General features: G+C 34.9%; 1 protein-coding gene across 3 annotated transcripts in view; it reads right to left on the reverse strand.

The window, feature by feature from the left end:
• Positions 1 to 20385, reverse strand: part of enox1 (ecto-NOX disulfide-thiol exchanger 1) — a 136982-nt gene that overhangs the window by 87449 nt on the left and 29148 nt on the right. Inside the window, exons 1-2 of one of the 3 annotated variants that reach the window (XM_051118924.1) lie at positions 6067 to 6213; positions 5495 to 5971 (exon numbers count right to left, since the gene is read on the reverse strand). The exons of the other annotated variants lie outside the window; for them this stretch is intronic. The gene's annotated coding sequence lies outside the window, so the exon portion shown is untranslated. Of the gene's footprint in view, positions 1 to 5494; positions 5972 to 6066; positions 6214 to 20385 lie in introns of those variants that run through there. 3 annotated transcript variants of the gene reach the window in all.

Raw genomic sequence — 20385 nt, forward strand, 5'->3', positions numbered from 1 at the left:
ACTGACATTCCATGAGGCCTCAGCAGAGATCAGTGACACGACTGACATCACAATGGAAGTACATAGAGATTGTATTCACACAACACACATACTGCCTACTTATAGAACATACTTTCTATTTATCAAGAAGTTATTCATCAAATGAAGTGCACACTCTGACATTAGGCTGCAAGGTTTGGGTAAAACAAAAATGCAATGGCAACTTAAAATGCAATAAAAAGGGTTTGTATGGCCGCACAACTTGGCCAAAAACTGTATGATTAAATATTTACTGTACTGTTAGTATTACTACTTAAAAAGTCTGTATGGCTAAACAACTTGGCCAAAAAAAAAAAAAAAAAAAGTGTAATAAAATTTGACTACAATAATAATAATTTTTTACATAATGCTTAATAATAATAATAATAATAATAATAATAATAATAATAAAGACCCAACTTGGCCAAAAAAATGTGTAATTAAATATAATATATTATTATATTAAAATAATAATAATAATAATAATAATAATAATTATTATTATTATTATTAAAAATTTTACATTAAAAGAAGGGCTAAATAATTTATAGGGCTGGAAAAAAATGTAATTAAATATCAGTATGACTATATTATTATTATTATTATTATTATTATTATTAAGCCCCTCTTGACTTTTTTGTTGAAAATTGTGTAATAAAATATGACTATAATAATAATTTGTACATATTGCTTAATAATAATAATAATAATAATAATAATAAAGACTCAACTTGGACAAAAAGTGTAATTAAATATGACTATTAATAATTATAATAATAATAATAATAATAATAATAATAATAATAATAATACAATTAAAATATAACATTTAAAAAAGGGATAAATAATTTGTAGGGCTGGAAAAAAATGTAATTAAATAACAATATGTCTATTGACTATATTATTATTGTTATTGTTGTTTTTGTTATTATTATTAAATCCCCTCTGTTGCTGTCAACAAAAGGTTTATTTTATTTTATTTATTTATTTATTCATTCATGTAATTGTGATTTAAACTGCAATTTAAAAAGTCTGAAGGCTAACTAATTTTGAGATTGTTAAATAAAATATAATTATAATAATAATAATTATTATTATTATATTTTACATATTGCTCAATAATAATAATAATAATAATAATAATAATAATAATAATAATTTATTTTTATTATTATTATTATTATTATTATATAAAATATTAATAAAAAGTAACAATAGTAATAATAATAATTAGCAGTAGTAGCAGCAGTAGTAGAAGTCGTACTGTTATTATTATAATACAATAAAATATTCTAAAATAAAAGTAACAATAGTAATAATATAGTAATAATAACAGGGAGCCCCTAAAGCTTCTCTTTCGTTGGCAATAGCCAGCTTTACGTGCTTCTCATTACAAGTTTAGGAAGATGGTTGGCTCATGTTGTGTTTTGAAACACATGTTATAAACGTCTCAAACTCAGAGCAGATGTAGAGATGAGTTCATGTGGAGCAAAATTCAGTGTTAACCGAATCGCTGAAAACACCAGTGTAAATGAACGCAGTGCCGCACTTCACTCTGAAACACACACACACAGCATATGTTTATTTAATTACACTGCAGCCTTTGTGATCTTACACTCACACTAAGCCATATCCCCAGACTGGTGTTATTTCAATGAAGCCCTATTCTGACAGCAAGCGAATTTGGATGAAGAAATGACGCATTTCACTTTTAAGGCACAGTTGGCTATGATACATCATACAAACTGTTGTGGCTTTCAGTGCTCTGTGTTATTACAGATTAAATGTCATCAGTGGGCCAAACCATGAGTAAAAATCCCAAGATTGCAATCTAATCCCATAATGTACTCAAGGGAGGTCAAAGACTCGCAAATGACCGTGATATAATCCCCATAAAGAGGCGCACTGAAGACTTGGATGCATTTCGTGTTTGAGTGGAATCTTCCTCAGACCTGCTAATGAATCTCACAGCTGTGCTGACTTAACACTCGCACCGGCCAACGTGATGATAAAGTGTGCCTCTCCACACCACGCAGTTAGAGAATATATGCACACGTCAGATGCAACACAAACCCCATTCTGGCCTACATCCACACTGCCCAATCCCCGCCAGACGCTGTTTGTTAAAAAGAGTCCAACCCAATTCCCGCAGGCATCGGGGACTGCGGTGGCCCCACTGTCCCATGCACAGATGCTCCTCAGTGGGACGTTCCTTAGGGCCAGAAACATCGTGCACAAACACAGACGCCAACGCTTTGCCAACATATTGCAAATGTGTGGTCCTGTTGTAGGTACATATAATACATATATGGTACATATGGTACGAATCAACAAAAAATGTTGATTGTCAGATATATAGTAAGTTTAAAAAGCAGACAAGTTAACAAGACCCATATTAAAAACAAATATGAAAAATAGGCTATGAAAAAATATTTCTGTTATGATAACTCTAAAAGGGATTGGCATGGTAATGTACATGACAATGTTAATGCGTTTGGTCTTGGCGGAATAGATGCTACTGCCAATTCATCCACAATATGCTGCTGTGAGCATGTAAGAAATGATGCTGCTGCACTATAACATATTTAATAATAACCCCTATACCCCAATAGCATACATGATCACCTTGTAGCAGATCTATACAGGTGGATCTGGGGAAGGGGGAGGGTTTCTGAAGCGCGCTACAAACTGCTACAGCAAGCACTAGTCATATATTTTAATGTTGAGCAGCGAGCTCATTGGCTACCAATACAGGAGAGAACCAATCAGATGTGCCATATGATAATGATGTCATTATATCAGATTGAGTTAGACTTATGGGACTGCGCCATCTAGAGTTTCATACCAGAACTTTGGATTTTTGTTACTGCAACACCAATGTCAAAAAGTCATGCTAAAATGCTAAAAAAATAATGTAAATATAATAGAAGTGGAATTTCAGCCAAAATAGGTTTCAGGCACTTGAAGTTTCTGAAAGACTCACAAATGCTCACAATGTTCACAAAGACTACATTTATGATTAAAAAAAAAAAAAAAAAAGTAAAAACATATGAAATATCAGAACATCATAATTCAAAATAATTGTGTAATCTTTTTTTATTATTCTTTAACGAATAGAAATTTGAAAAGAACAGCATTTATTTGAAATAAACGTTTTTGTAATAATTTATTTACTGTCTCTACTGTACACCAATTGAGTGCATACCTGCTAAATATAAATATATATATCTTTAAAAAATAAAAAATCCTACTGACTCCAAATTTTTAACAATTTCACATGTTTTAATAATCTGCTAAAGAATGATGCTTTTTATATGGAGTCACTTGACTTAAGGTTAGGGGTCAACCGATTATCGGCCTGCCTGATTATCAGCACCGATGTTAAGCGGTATCGGCCATTTTCAAAATAGATTTGCCAATAAAATTATTTAAAAGCATTGAAAGAACACTTTTGTCAGAGTTCTTGATATTCTTAATTTTGACATTCATTTTAATTTTTACACCAGATATCGGTTTAAAATATCAGTTATCGGTGTACTTGAGTTGTAATAATTGCTATCGTTATTGGCAATGGCCCTGAAAAACACCTGTCAGTCGACCCCTATTTAGGGGTGGGTGATATGACCAAAATCTTATATCACAATATGAGTAGTAATAATATATATCACAATAGTTATTTTTGCTTTAAATAAGGTCTTTATGATATTAAAAAAAAATGCCATAAAAATTTCATAGTTCTCACCAGTGTCAATATTACAAAAAAAAAAAAAAAAATTCTAGCCTAGAAAATTACATGGTAAATTAGTAAACATTCAGCGATTACGAATGAGAAAGTAATTACAAGCAAGAGGACAAAAAACTACAGTAGAGCAAATAAACAAGAAATGCTACATACATTGTATAAAGTAATCAAATGTATAAAAACACTGCATATTCTTCACTGTGTAAATTAAATATATATTTCTTCTTATTAAAGTTACAAAAGTCATTTAGTCAAGAGCAGTGAGAGATTTTCTCTCTTTTGTTGTTTGATTAACATTAACGACAGAAAACAGGAATAGAAACAGACATAAAAATAATTTTAAAAAGATGAAAAAGTACTTTTTTGAGTCCTATTAGTCCTTTTAGTTCTGAACGATTTGGGAAAAAGTAAAGTTTGCATATATTTATTAATTTTTTAAATTTTATATGCATATACTGTACATTAAATTTGCATCAGCATAGAAAATGAAAATAATTTTAAAAAGATGATTTTTTTTGTGTGTAGTTAGTACTTTTAGTTCTGAACGATGGGAAAAAGTAAAGCTTGTATTTATTTATTTTTTATTTTCTAAGAATATACACTAAATTTGCATATGCATAAAAAATAAAAAATAAATACAAAAATAAAAAAATCATGTGACACTGAAAACTGAAGTAATGTTGAAAATTCAGCTTTGCATCACAGGGGAAAAATACTTTTTATGATTCATTAAAAAGAAAACTAAATTGTAATCATATTTCACAATTTTTCTGTTCGTACTGTTTTTTTTAATCAAATGCCATCTATGACAACTCAAGTGGAAATCGATTTTTTAAACTAACTTTTAGGTTACTGAAAGAGGTTTGAGTTCTTGTAAAGAATAAAACCAAGTTTTTAGTCTGAAGACTTTATTTGAAATGTGATCCATCTTTTTAGAGCTGAATGATTTACAAAAACCTGAAAAAATGGGTATACAGTAGCACAGTACAGCAAACAACACAGCAGTACAGTAGTTTACACTTCACAAGTCACAACTAATTCAGACTTTTTCAATCACCATGAAGTGAACAGAGTTTAAAAAAAAAAAAATTCTATTTCCACTTGGGTTTTCATAGACTACATTACAACTGCTGTTAACCAATTAAATATTAGACTGCTGTCACTTTAAGAGCTGCTCAGATCCACTATACTGTTATGCATGTGTTCTCTTTCTTAATTGTTTGCTTTCTCTTAAGACCTAAATTACTGTGTTTTTGAGGATACTTGCAAAGCGTGTGTATTTAACCATTCAAGGCATATAAAGCGGCAAAAAATAACTCCAGTTTTATACTCCTACACATATGGTGAAATTCTGAGAGTTCTCTTCGGCTGCTGATTGCGTTTCAATGGGTTAAATCACTTGTTTTTAAATCGCCATGCTTAAAAACACTTGCAAAGATTATGTTTTTATGACCACGTAGCATAGCAATGTCACAAGGACGATAGTCCAAAATCTTGTCTACCAGTATGTCGCCCACCCCTAACTTGACTAGGCTATTTGAAATCCCTTTCATGAAGGAAAAGTCAACAGACAAGTTTGACACAATATTTTGAGAATGACCCATATGCATAAGTGTGGCAGTAACAAATCTCAGTCCTCAAGGAGGCTATAGAGTTACCTTCAAACGTCTGCACCATTAAACTGGATGTGTTATTATTCAGACAGCTATCTATAAACATGTTTATGTAATCTACCTTGTTCAGCTCCGTCACTGGCTCACACACTTGCACAGAGTATCCGGTCTAAGATTGCTCTTCGTGCACCAGGCTTCTCCATCTACACCCATCTCGTCTAAATCCACTCAGCCATCAGGCTTTATTACAGGCCATTATGCTAGGATGTGAGGAAGGCCAAGGCTGAGTGAAATTGATTCCCGCTCCTGTCAGTCAGTCAGTCCACCCCTAAACATTATAAATGGACGATGAAGGTTCGCTTTCATAAGGCAACGGAAGAGAGCGCGAACAAGCTTTTATCTCACTTTCAAGTTCAAGACCTCGTGCAGAAACCGCTCTGTATTGGAGGAAAGACTCTGAATCCTTGACCTTGGATCCATACGGCTGTTTACTATTGATGGAGTGTGAAGCTCTCAACCCTAAAGGAGCGCTGCTGTTCCTGGAAGAGGGCCAGTGGCCCTACACCCTGCAGCAAGACGCCGCCGAAGCGGCGAAATCCTGGGAGGGGGAGGAATCCAATAAGAGGCGGTGAGAAACACTGTCTGGTCCAAAAGTAAACATCTCCAAATAAATCGTCTCTGTAATGAACCTACTATCGCATTCATGGGACGTGACAAACCTGCCTGGGACTCCTCTCTGCCATTTGCATACAGCAGTGCACTGCAGGCTGGACCCGTGTGATGGAAAATCTTCATGCCAAGTGTCACCAGCAGCAATGAAATATTACCGACGCATTTGTTGCTGTATATCAGGTCCTCTGCAAGGACATTATACCCAACAACATGAGAAAGATAAATTAGCTGACAAACGTCCAGTAGAAATCATGGCTGCCCCTACTGTAGGGCTGCATGTTATTGGAAAAAAACATTGCAATATTTAGTTTTTCTGTGATATTTCTGGTTTCAGGAAATTAAACTAACTAAACTTTTGAGTGCAGTTAGTCATTTTAGCTCTGAATGATTTGGGAAAAGGTCAAATTTGTATTTATTTATTTTTTATTTTTTATTCATATCCACTCTAAATTTGCATATGCATAGAAAATAAAAATATATATTTTTTAAAAGATGAAAAATTACTATTTTTGAGTGCCTTTTATTCCTTTTAGTTCTGAATGATTTGGGAAAAAGTAAAGTTTGTATTTATTTATGTTTTATTTTCTATGCAAATGCATTCTAAATTTGCATCTGCCTGGAAAATAATTTTAAAAAAGATGAAAAATGACTTTTAGTGCAGTTAGTCCTTTTAGTTATGAATGATTTAGGAAAAAGTAAAGTTTATATGTATTTATTTTTATTTTCTATACATATATACTAAATGTGCATATGCACAGAAATTAAAAAAATAATTAATAAATACAAAAATCATGTGACACTGAAAACTGGAGTAATGTTGCAGAAAATTCAGCTTTGCATCACAGGAATAAATTACTTTTTATAATATATTAAAATTATTGTTATTTTATATTGTAATAATATTTTAATCTTTCTGTTTTTTTTTTTTTTTTAATCAAATACCATTATGAAAACAACTGGAAATAGATTTTTTTAACCCACTTTTAGGTTACTGAAAGAGGTTTGAGTTCTTGTAAAGAATAAAGCCAAGTTTTTACTCTGAAGAATTTTTTCGAATGTGATCCATCCTTCTAGGTCTGAATGATTTACAGAAACCTGAAAAAATTATTACCACAGTAGTAATAGTTTATAGTTTACTCTTCACAAGAACTACGACTTTTTCATTCACCAAGTGAGCAGAGTTAAAAAAAAAATCTATTTCCACTTGTGTTTTCATAGACTATATCCCAGCTGCTGTCAACCAATTAAATATGAATATAAAATAATGCTCTGAGAAGAAGGAATGCTTTATTTTAAGCTGCACGCATGTAAATGAACACAGCGCTGCGAAACCAGGAAATGAAACCAGGTGCGTGTAAATTTCTTCAGTTGGATGATTTGTCAATCCTGCTAAGTCATATTGTGATACCAATTTAATTTCAATATATCATGCAGCTCTGTACACCATAATAGGACTACTGCACTCTTGTGAAAAGAAAAAACTGTATCTGTAAGCTAAAGGTTTTTCCAAACATGAAGTCAACCTGTTCTAGACATTCATGTCTGGTTGTCACAGGCCTGCATATCTGCACTAAACAGCATGATTGACGGAGTCACTGAGCTATAGCAACACCGTATGTTCCCGTCCCTTCCAATTAATTTCAGACTTAAGCATTAATTGGTGAGCCTCAGAGGTGTGCGCACTAGAGTAAACAACACATGTTTACCATCAAATCTATGAATAATATCCTGATACCGGCCCACCCTTGGCTAATGACAGGCAAGCTCGACTCCGAGGCGGACCTGATTTAGCAGTCGGGACCCAAAGCAATCCAGGCGTGTCTCGCTGCTGTCGTCTGCTGGGTTTCAGTTTCACTGGGCTGATGAGAGACCCAGATGTTTTGGCTCTTACTTCAGGGCATCCCGGGCTGAGCTGCCTGCAGGTCTAGTTTCCTCAACAAGTCAGAAGAGTGAAGGCAGCAAATTAAACACAGGCTGTCCGTTATTATTCCCGGGGAAACTTAAGAGCTCTTGGCGTACGGTGTGAGCAAAACAGCTCAACATTTTCCACAGTCTGGTTAACCACAATGCAGCGGTGCTATTAGAAATGGACACAACCGATTCTTTATCTTTCAATGAAGATGTCGCTTGAAGAGATAGTACACCCAAAAATTGAAATTGCCCCATGATTTACTCACCCTCAAGCCATCCCAGGTGTATATGACTTTCTTCTTTCAGACTAATATAATTGTAGTTATATTAAAAAATGTCCTGGCTCTTCCAGGCTTTATAATGGCAGTGAATGGCTGTTATTTTTCAATAGTCCAAAAGAAGTTCAATAAAGCGCATCCATTAATTATCAAAAATGTACCACACGGCCATACAACAGTTAGCGAAAGCTGTAGATTACGGTTTATAAAGTTTTAAATATGGATATTTTTATATAAAAGCATCATTTCACTTCAGAAGGCCTTTATTAACCCCTGGAGCCATGTGGAGCACTTTTTATGATGGATGGGTGCACTTTATTGGACTTCAAAATCTCAAAAGCCATTCACTGCTATTATAAAGCTTGCAAGAGCCAGGATATATATATATATTTTTTTAAATAACTGTTTAAAATTGTATTTGTCTAAAAGAAGAAAGTCATATGTCATATGATCCTAGGATGGCTTGAGGGTGAGCAAATCATGGGGTAATTTTCATTTTTTGGCTTAACTATCCCTTTAATCTCAAAGTATTTCACAGAAATAACCACATAACACATATAATTGTTTGTTTTGTCTTTTCTGGACCAAAAAACAGTTCACCATCAAAGTTGTCGTTCTCTGTCTTTTCATTCTTTCCATTGCTCAGTAAACCAAATGTCAAACAAAATCTGGATATCAATGTTCAACAATTTCATGTCCATATTCTCTGTACCTCAAAGTCAACATGAAACCCAAATACTTGACTGTTCAAAAATGTGGGCTTTTAAAAAAACAAAAACTGAACAAAACAGTAATACTGTAAATGTTATTACAATTTAAAATACCTGTTTTCTATTTGAATATATTTTAAAATGCTATTTATTCCTCTGATCAAGCCTTAATTTTTAATTAATCATTTTAATGCATCATTACTCCAGTGTTCAGTGGCACACGATTCTTCACAAATCATTCTAATATGATGATTTGCTGCTTAAGAAACAATTATTAATTTTATTATCAATTCTGAAAACAGACATGCTGCTTAATAATTCTGTGAAATATTAAGATACATTATATTAGTGAAATATAATATACATTACATAATTATGCATTATTTTTCACAATTCTTTGATTATCATTTATTTAAAACAGAAATCTTTTAAAACATTGTAAATATCTTTACTGTCACTTTTGATCAATTTAATGCATTCTTATATTTGTATTTAAAAATATTTAAACAGAATTTAGAAATTGGAACTTAGAAATGGAATTGATAGTAAAATGTTCTTAATAGCTACATTTTTTTACATTTTGAATCAAATGCAATGCTCATGGCATGAGACACTGAAAAAAAACAGCATGAGATGCAATGCAACAGTCAAATAAAAAAAGTGTATGTAGTGTACATAGGCCAACATTTTTAAAAATATCTCACTTTTTATATTACACAAAACTCATAGTCCTTACAAAAAAAAAAAATAAAATAAAGACTGATCAATTGTAGTATATTTTAATAAGGAGAAGATTGCTCAACAGTGTTGGGGGTAATGCATTACAAGTAACGCAAGTTACGTAATATTATTACTTTTTTCAAGTAACTAGTAAAGTAACGCATTACTTTCCATAAAAAGTAACTAAGTAACATAACTAGTTACTCAAATATTGTAATGCATTACTTTTAAAAGTAACTTTCCCCAACACTGTTGCTCAAAGCAGATGATTTGAATTTTAGATTAAATTATATTCTATATTCAGAGTTGGGTAGTTTACTTACAAATTGTAGTCCATTACTGATGACATATTACATGACAAAAACTGTAGTTAGTAATACAATCTAAGTTACTTGTTTTAGGTAATGTATTCTGACTAATGTTTAGATTACTTTTAGACTACTTTTAATCTAACTTCTTTTAAATCTACAATTATATAAAAAACAAAGAGACAAAGAGAAAGTAAATATCTTCTATTTTTAATATCAACATCATAAAATATTTAAAATATGACTTTAAACCAGGGTTTCCTAAACTGTGGTTAAAGTAAGAACTGCAGTGAGTTTGTGAGTTGATAAAAAGCTTAAATTAACTGAGGTTTTTTTTTTTTTTCACCAAAATACAAGCATGATTTGCAAATTTATTTACATGATATTTACATGGCAATTCTATGTTGTGAATTGCCATGTAAGCAAAGAGAATAAATTAGGGAGAATCAATACATTATGACTGAATAATATGTAATCATGTAATGCATAAAAAGTAACTGTAATATGATTATGATCACTATAAAATGTAATATACTCTAATTACAAGTACTTGATATTTTGAATCTGATTACATAATCCAGATAACGTGTAATCAGTTACTACTCAGCACTGTCTATATTAGACATGCTCTTAAGCAGTCCCACTTTAATAAATAGCACAACATAATACAGAGTCTACTAACTTGTTTGAGAGATGATAGATTCATATGGAAGAAACTGGGCTTGAACAACCGAAAGCCTTCAGTGACTCCGGTTCATGTATTCTTCTGCATCTAATGAATACTATCAAATAAATCAGCTCACAGTCAAACTGTGTCCCCGTCTTGCTGAGAGGCAGGATTCCTTTTCATAAAAGCCGAGCACATTCAATAAACTGACATATTATGAGGCAATTCACAAAGTTTACTCGAATCCTATGAATAAATGCTTGATAGACCATCAAGAAAACATACTTCTCAATAGCTGAAATACAGCAGCACTTATCTCCCTTTAGAGCGATTCGCTCAGTGCAGGCTTTAATAGAACTGCTGTTGCATGGAGATTATGCATAGAACCAAAAGAAAAAACATCTGATATGCAGCCAATTAAAAATAGAGGAAACCAGCAAAGGCAAGAAAAGACTTCTTTCTCCCCAGAGTTTCAGACACTAGTCGCAGTCTTATTCACCCCACAGTTGAAAAAGCAGATGCATGCTAAATTCTAACAGTTCAGGTGCGATCTAACTCAAGATAGTCAAGAACTCACTTGACATTATTTATCAGTAACCCACCATGAAATTTGAACAATATGTTCAATTGCGTAAGTGATAATTGCTTCAATGCATGGGACAAATATTGATTTCAAAACATAATTAGTTACATGCTACAAGGCCTATGATGGATCCACTTTTATTTTCTCCCTTTTTCTCTGTTTACCTTCATTTGACCATGCAAACTCCTCTGAGACATGATGTCAGGGATAAAACATATAAGCAAATTATCAACAAAAACAAGCAAATTATAGCACAAGACAATAAATTCCTCAGTTTGCTATTGTGCTCTCTCACATGGAGTGCACTGGATCCTTTGGGCTGTTAACAAACAGGATGAAAATAGCAACATAAGCTCTGAGCCTCAGATATTTTAGCCTATAATGTGATTTTTGAGCCTTGAGTTATGCTCTGCGGCTGCAGCTGTGAAGATAACAACGCGCAATTGAAATTCTCCAATTCTGAATTTTGAATATGGAAATCTTTGACACTTTCAAGCTCTAAAGATGGCTGATGAGAGAGACAAAGAGAGAAAAATAATGAAAGGAACAAATGCATAGCTGAAGGGTACAGAATAATGTGCTGCATTTTAAAAAGCCTGTTTTCAGAGAAGGAAAACATGACTTAAATGTAGGTGGTGGCCCGGCGCATTTAACACAGTGAAAAAGAAACACTTGAATATGACATGCCCTTCTCTTCTTTGCTGCTGTTAGGAGGTATTAGCGTTGCCCTGGCCACAAGATCTGACAGCGGTTCAAAATGTATGGTGCAAAAATTCAGCTTCAAAATGCCTCCTGCTCAAATCTCATTCGATTAAGTATGTAATACCAGCAGCGGGAGGTCACGGGCAAGCTTTGAGTATCTCCATAATCCACCTGCGCTAAACAACCTGTGATGTACATGGTGCTGTTTCTCTCTCTGGGGTTGTGTTGTGCTTCTGTCAGACTACCTCTGGTTTACCCATCAAACCCTCAAAAGTCTAAGCACATGAGATTATCCTGCCCTGGACTGAATCTGTTTTCCGACTGACCTTTCTGACATGATCTTTTTAATGTGTGGGAGAAGAAATGTTTAACTCAAGCTATGCACTGCATTACCTTTTCCACCTACACTCTTCCATAAACAAACATTTTTCGAAATAAAAAAACGGTGTAGTGGTGGTCTTAAGACATAGAGAAGACATTTAACTGTGGATTATTGTGATGTTTTAAGCAGCCATTTGAGCCCTCGTTCTGATGGCACCCATTCATTTTAAAGGATCTGTTGGTGGGCAAGTGTTGTAATGCTAAATTTCTTCAAATATGTTCTGATGAAGAAACAAACTCATCTACATCATTTATGAAGTGAGGTTGGTTTTGGGCCATAACACATTAGGATGGCTGGGAAGAGACAATGGGCAAGTTTGGTGTTGGCAAATTAAATGACAACGGATTGCACCTTTTATTATTGGCCGTGACCAACAAGTTTGTCATTGGTAAAGCATCTTCCAACATACCCATAGCCCATAACCCAGCGGGCGATGACTCAGCCATCCTCAAAACTACTTTGTTTCCGTAAATCACTTAACAATGTGCGTGCGACGAGGAGACCAGATTGCAGTTCCATTAGCTTGTCCATACTAAGCTCCAACTGTGATTTCAGTGGGCTGTGAAAAAGTCACTGTTGCCACCCAAACCGAATTGGGCTTCCTGGGTTCCAACCCAGGAATCAAAGCCCAATTCCAGATCACCCTTGCGAACAAATCTGCAGTGCTTGCGAATATGGACATTATAGATGAGGAAAAAACTTGAATCGCTACAGCCATCATCGATTGTGCCACTCCACTATGTCCACCTGCTCGCCGAAAAACACAACCTTGGATTTCGATTGTCTTAATCTTGTCCAGGAGCGAAAGAGGATGTAGCACATTGACATTATCGACAACTGAATTGTGAAGTCAGGCAAAGAACAAAAGTCGAAAGAGAGGCCTACTGGAACATTGTGGCAGCCAACCTGGAAGATACAGCATCTCGGAATGAGTAGAGGGTTCTCTATCAGACCCTGAGGAGACTGAGCTGGCGACGTAAGTCAACCAATAACAAAATCAAGAAGGCAAAAGGAACTTTAGTAAAGTGTGCAGATGAACAACTACAATGTTGGTGAGATCATTTCAAACTCCTCCTTGATTGCAACCCACATCAAGGTCCAGATGTTGCTTTTCCAAACATCGACCCCCCGTCGACTTCCATGCTTGATCAAGTGCCCTCCGAGACGGTCAAAGTGGATGGAGATATTCTGATTAGCCGTCTCCACTCACTATTCCATCAGCCTGGAGAAAGGCTATGATCATTCTTATCTTCTTCAAGAAGGCTGACAGTCAAGAATGTAAGAACTATTTATAGGAAAATAATCCAAACCGCCTACAAACGCACCGGAAGCAGACAAGCCGAGAAAAGCAAGCTGGGTTTCATCCACATCGTGGCTGCTGCGACCACATTTTTCCCACCACATGCAAAGTACCTGGTGGTCGTATTCATCGATTTTGAACCTGCGTCTACTAGCCACCAAAAATCATCCACCTTCTCCAGCAGTCTTTCAATGGCTGTCCTAGCTGCGTCAGATTCAGGAAGGACCTGTCTGAAGAAATCCCCATTCAAACTGGGGTCTGTCAAGGAGATGTCACTTCCCCGATCTTGTTCAATGCAGTGACAGACTCAATCATGAGGAGAGCCTTCAAGGAAAAGCAAGGAGTCAAATACGGCATTAACGGTTAGACGGCTGACCTGGCGTTTGCAGATGACAGCGCCATACTGGCTGACAGGAATGCAGAGGCAACGTCTTAAATGACATCTCTAGATTTGCTGATCTATTCTTCCTTAAGATCAAAACTAAGGTGCTCACCACTGATGTATCACAGACAAACATTTTCCTTGAAGGGATTAAAATCAAACAAGTGCAAAAATTTTAGTACTTAGAATCTATGTCTCAAGAGTAGATTGCAGCAGTTGCAGAAGTTCAGTGCCGAATCGGCCAAGCAGCAGCAGTGTTTGCATCGCTTAAGTGGTGTGGAAGAAGGACCAAGATGTGCCTTTTATGGACCCTAATCATTCCAATCCTACTATATGGATCAGAGACTTGGACCCTTCTGAAGATGGAAATCATCAAACTGGAGGTCTATCAGGCAAATCTTGGGCATATGCCGGCTCAACCGGTTCTGGAACAATACTGTACGTCCACAATGCGGCAACCAATTCATGATCGAGGAGGCGATACAGAAAAGACGTTTACAGTGGTTCAGGCACGTGTGCCGAATGGACTACTCTGGCGCCAACAACTACCAACGTAGAAGGTACACCGTCATGAGCCGAAGAAGACCTGGGTAAAAGAAGTTTAAGACAACCTTAAGAATTGGCATCTCACACTTTTAAGCATCAAGACCCTATCCACTATGCTCAGCATGGGGACAAGTTGTGGAAAATGCTGGAAGTCCATCGGCACCTACGAAGCTACGAAGACGTCTTTGGCACAACGTCAGCTAAGGATAAGAGAGAGAACCTACTGGGAGCTAAAGCTGGTTTTGGGCCATAACATTTGGAACTTGAACATCCAAGCTTATATAAGCAAGCCTATTTTGTTGAATATGGCATTGCAGCAAGTACTTGCAATATCACAAATGAATATTTCACCACACCAATATGTCCCATTCCTGCCATCGGTGAACCATTTGAGCATGTGACTTTTTTCCAGCTGTGAAGAAATTGAGAAAAAATGAAAGATAATTTCTTTTCTACCCCAAACCATATGAAACCATCATGATTACAAAGAGAACATTTCTATGAATGTAATAAACACGCATTTCACATAATTTTTAAAAGATCAAGGCTGTTTTTTTTTTTTATTTCTGGGACAAATAAACACAAAGGACCTCAGTGTGTCCTCTCTTGTCTTAGAGCCCAGGACTACTAATCATCACTTCATGAGGACCCGGACTACATTTTGTTCCTGTGAATAATTTCGGTTTTGGAGAGCACAAAATAATAGATGATGCTTTCAACAAAGAAACAATTGTATTGGACATACAGTATCTGGGACAAAAAGCATATTTGTCAGTGGTCTGGGTGTACAGTTTGTGGTTTTTCTCTATGATACAAAGCCAAACCAGAATGATCTATATATCCACATCAGCAGAAGTTCATGCGAGGCCCCAAAGGAGCCTTTATGGTTCTAGTTTCCCATTACTTCTTTATCATTTGTCACATATGTTTTCTTCTGTCAAGTAAGGAAAGAAGAAGAGTGAGAGGATGCTGTTATTTTGTCTAGTGAAGGGATTTATATTGTTTTGTCTTGTAAAGATGGGAGGGAAACTGCAGGCTGCACTCCAGTGGAGTCTGTCATAATCATATATGTGACAGTGTGCGTGAGATGGATGTTGTGTCATTTGAGCACAGAGAGTTTTAATTAAAAGGGAAAGATGATTCATTGCCATCACAAATCTTGTCTCATAGCTGAAGTTCAGCTCAGTCGTGCACTTCCATTTGAGAGAAAAATAAATTAAAGGTGAAGTGTGTAAACTGTGTGCCACCAAACACAACTGCAATCTGTTTTTTAATTAGCCTAAACATTGAGTGTGAGTTTGACTCTTACTGAACAATGGCAATGTGAAAAGTGAAATTGTGTGATTCAGCTGCTGTTACTGCAGAAATGATTCACCTCACTATTAAAGAATGACAATACAGATCACAGGATGCTAAGATATATTCAATGGATTTCACGCACAGTCTTAGCGGTCCTTGTCATGGGTAATTAACTGTCAACATCACCGCAAAGGGAGGAAGACTTTTATATTGAACACTCTCACAGTCTGATGACATCATGCGGGTCTCGAGAGTTCAGATTTACAACAGTTTTGCTGAAGTCATGGATCTGACCCACTGAAGGACCATGTGCAAAACTAATCAGAATGTGACTTATAAGTGACCCCTGACTTCTCCCATTATTCAGCTCATAGTTCATGCATTTTGACATGGAAAAACTTGGGCCTGAGTACTCTGGGACAGAGTAGAAAATAAATTAACAATAAAAGATAAAAACAAAAAATATAAAACATTGCAAAGTCAAAATAATACTGCAAGACATGAAAAATGCACGGTTTTAAAATATATTTTGAAAGATGTGTCTTATGCTCACCAAAGCTATATTTATCTGATCAAAATACAATAGTAACAGCAATACTGCAAAACATTAATGCAATTTGAAATAAATGTTTTAAAACTATTTCAAAATGTAATTTATCCCTTGATGTAAAGCAGATTTTTCTGCATCATTACTCCAGTCTTCAGTGATTTATTTGATTCATTTGAAAAATGAAATGAAATGTCTTTACTGTCACTTCCAATCAATTTAATGCATAATTTGTAATAACAATGCATTTTTTTTTCCCACAAAAAAAGAACCATTTTCACTTTATTCACATTTCCGTTTAGTTAGACTAAAAATAATGAATATGACATAATGAAATATGCCTAAATGTAAAGGCCATTTTTGTCAAAAGACCAAAACTATGACTAAAACAAAAAGTGCTTGATGGAAACAAGGGGGAACCAAAGGTAAAATTTTAATAACATACTGCTGAAAACCAATATAAATCACCTAATAATATTGGTGTCCCTCAGTGTCTATGGTGATTATGGCCGTGGATGATAGAGAAAAAGCAGAAAATGTCTGGATGCTAGTCCACAGGCATATTCTAAAGACATCAGTTAACATTCTCATAGGGTAAACGGCTTGAAATGAGCACCTTTTAAATGAAGACATGAGTGTCAAATTTTCCCTTGACTCAAAGTTTGGTTTGATGTCATTAAAGCAAGCTAAGTTGAGAAAGTACTGGCAGCTGACAGCTGGACTAGATGTGAGATCATGAGACACTCCAGTTAAACAGAAAACCAAAATAGTTCCCTAAGGGGCTGAGAGTTTAAAATCCTCCAGGACTCATCAAGAATGAACTCAGGAAATTACACCCACTTACTGAAATAAATGATTAAAATGGGAGTATCCAGACATACGGAACTCCAATAATGCACTGGTTCCATGGAACAGTGAAAGCTCATTTTTCGATGTTAAAAAACTTTCTCCTTTCCTTGCTTAATTCAACAACCATAAGTATGGAAGCTTGTTTCCGCCAAGGGGTAAAAATAATAAAAAAAGGTAATTGCATTTTTTTTCTCAGTTTATATCTTACAATTCAGACTTTTTTCATTTTTCTTTTTATTAGAAGTGATATTCAGTGAATATAAAGTCAGAATGGTAAAATATAAGCTTGGAATTCAGAGAAGAAAAGTCAAAATTGTGAAATATTTTGAGAAAACCTCAGAATTATGGGATAAAAAGTAGCAATTATTTTTTAGTTTTTTTTGTGGAGAGAAAAAAATGTAATTGTAAGAATTATTTTAGAATAAACAAGCTAAAGCTGATATTGGGCCGTAACATATTTGGGGGCTCGCCCGGGATAAAGGAACTTGAACTAGGTTGACCACCTGTCCCGCTTTGCGTTGTACGGCACAGCATTTTCACCCATTGTCCCGCACGTCGCATATTGAGAAAATGTCTTGCATTTTCATCAGTCTGTTGGTTTTTCATTACCATATTAAGAAACGTTTATGTATTTTTTAAGAAAGCTTTTTATTTATTCTTTATTTATTTATTTGCGAACCTCATCAAGTGATCTAGCACCACTGACGAAAATGGTTCTCCATTCATATTCTCTATTCATTTTTACCTATTTAAAAAAATTGATGCAGTTTTCAGAAATTACTTAATTTAATAGTTTGTTTGAGGCTGTTTCTATGGCCTTATTTTAATGACAAATGTCTAGAGCACATTATTGTAACTTTCACATTTTGTCATTTATAAGAAATTCAAACAATAAATACTGTTTTGTGGCTCTTTAGAGTCGTGACATCACTGTAGCGCCTCAGTTCAAGCGGCACGTGAACCGATCATCTCTTCTTTATTACTAGTTATAGCACAAAATAAACATGAATGAACATCAGAAGGTATCTTGTTTCAACCAGTGAAAGCCATCAATACACACTATTTTTCAAGTTCAAGTCCATCAGCATTAATGTACTCTCCTGTCTGGTTTGTTAAAATGGCAGATTCAGTGTCATGATTGGTCAGATCGCCTGTCAATCTAACTTCCCAAGTAGGTTCATTTGCGACTTTTTATCTTAGAATTTTTTTCACAAAACTGAACTTTATTGCTGTGGTGGAAACAAACTTCCATACTTAAATGAGCTATTCACATGTAACAATTCCCAAATGGCACAAAGTTTAAACCAATTTAAAAACAGCATTTTTTCTTCTGGTGATATAAGATCAGAAACTACCCATCGCCGCTTTCAGGAAGATAAAAAGTTTCTGGTGACTGTCTCAGAGAGAATGCAACTTCTTGAGTTCATGTGACAAACTGCAATCCACAACAAAAACTCTCTCTTTGTGTCACACATTTACACAAACACAGCAAGACAGGGAACAGAGCGTGCATCCAAACATCCTATCTCACTTACACAGACACACAGAACAGCCTTGGGCTTTGTCTTGTTATGTGAAATCCTCTCAAAACATCTCTCACTTTTTTTTTCCCCCTGCTTTACCCTCTCTCCCGCTTTCTTATCCTGGTTTGGATGTGGTCACTGTTGTGTGAGGTTTTTCAGAGCTTTTCGCTTTATAGCGTTCTAAGGTCTCGTTGGGACAGCTGAATCATGGAAATCATATTCATGCCCAAGTCTTTATGCCAGCTGAATGAGATGCAGCATCCTGGCAAAGACACATGAGCCACACGGCCCGTCGCTCTATATCCTCACCACCTTCTGCGAGATACGATCCAAACACTGCACACCTCGACAACAGCAGCCCTTCGCTTGGGCACCAGGTATCCTTACCTCTGTATTCGTAGTCCTTCCTCACTGTCTGCCGCCACATGCTTTCACCGGTCTGGGTTTTTCTACTTTTGGTGTCCCTATCTCTTGCTCTCCTCCTATATATCAACAAGATGAAGTGGCCTTATAGTGACCATCTCAGCCTTTAATAGCCTCCGTAAATCACAGCAGGTTTAGCGCAGCACAATAGCAGCAGTGACCCATTCATCACCTCCACGCTACAAGAGTCCTCTGACATATCAAGATGTTAATTCCTACACCATTACTACACCATGTTAATTAAAAATGTATTTTTCCACACTGAAACTGAACTCACAGAGCCTTATCCTGACTTTCAGAAAATCTTAGCCTGAAGAGGTCAATCTGCTGTTATATAAACTCTCATTTTTGTAGCTGTATTTGCTAAATCATCGGCTTGGAATTGTAAGGTTCTATCTGATGTTTTGGTCCAAATTGATTCATTCACATATACTTATTCTGTGACAACTTATTTACATTGTGTGATGTTTCTTTTGTAAGCTGTGTACATATTGGGCCTTTTTTTAGAAAACAAAAAGGGTTTCAATCTACAAGTCTATTGAACCCAAACACTTTCAAGCTCAACATGTCAAAACTGCTCAGAATCCAGATAGAAGCTTATAATTCCAAGGTGGTGAAATCGGTTTTTTAGCAATAAACTTTAATTAAACGTCAAAATATACAAAATTTTCAAATTGATATTTTTTTGAATGTTATAGAATGGGTGACTGTTAACATTTTTTGGTAACACTTATAGCAATAAGGGTCCAATAGTTAATGTTAGTTAATGTATTAACTAACATGAACAAACAATGAAAAATACATTATTACAGTATTTATTAATCTTTGTTAATGTTAGTTAATAAAAACAGTCGTTCATTGGTAGATCATGTTAGTTCACAGTGCATTAACTAATGCTGAAATTAACATTAACTAAGATTAATAAATTATGTAGAAGTATTGTTCATTTTTAGTTCAGTTTTAGGTAACTAAAGTAGTTAACAAATTTTAACTAACGAACCTTATTGTAAAGTGTTTCAAAATTTTCAGTACCTAATTAATAGCTAATTAATAATTAATACCTAATTTACCTAATTAATAATATATATATAAATATATATATATATATATATATATATATATATATATATAATTAGGTAAAATAGCTGAATAGTTGATCTTGACCAGTGATGTTATTGTTAACTAAAACTAAAACTATTAAAAATAATTA

Source organism: Labeo rohita, chromosome 9 (genome assembly GCF_022985175.1).
Source record: "Labeo rohita strain BAU-BD-2019 chromosome 9, IGBB_LRoh.1.0, whole genome shotgun sequence".
NCBI lineage: Eukaryota > Metazoa > Chordata > Actinopteri > Cypriniformes > Cyprinidae > Labeo > Labeo rohita.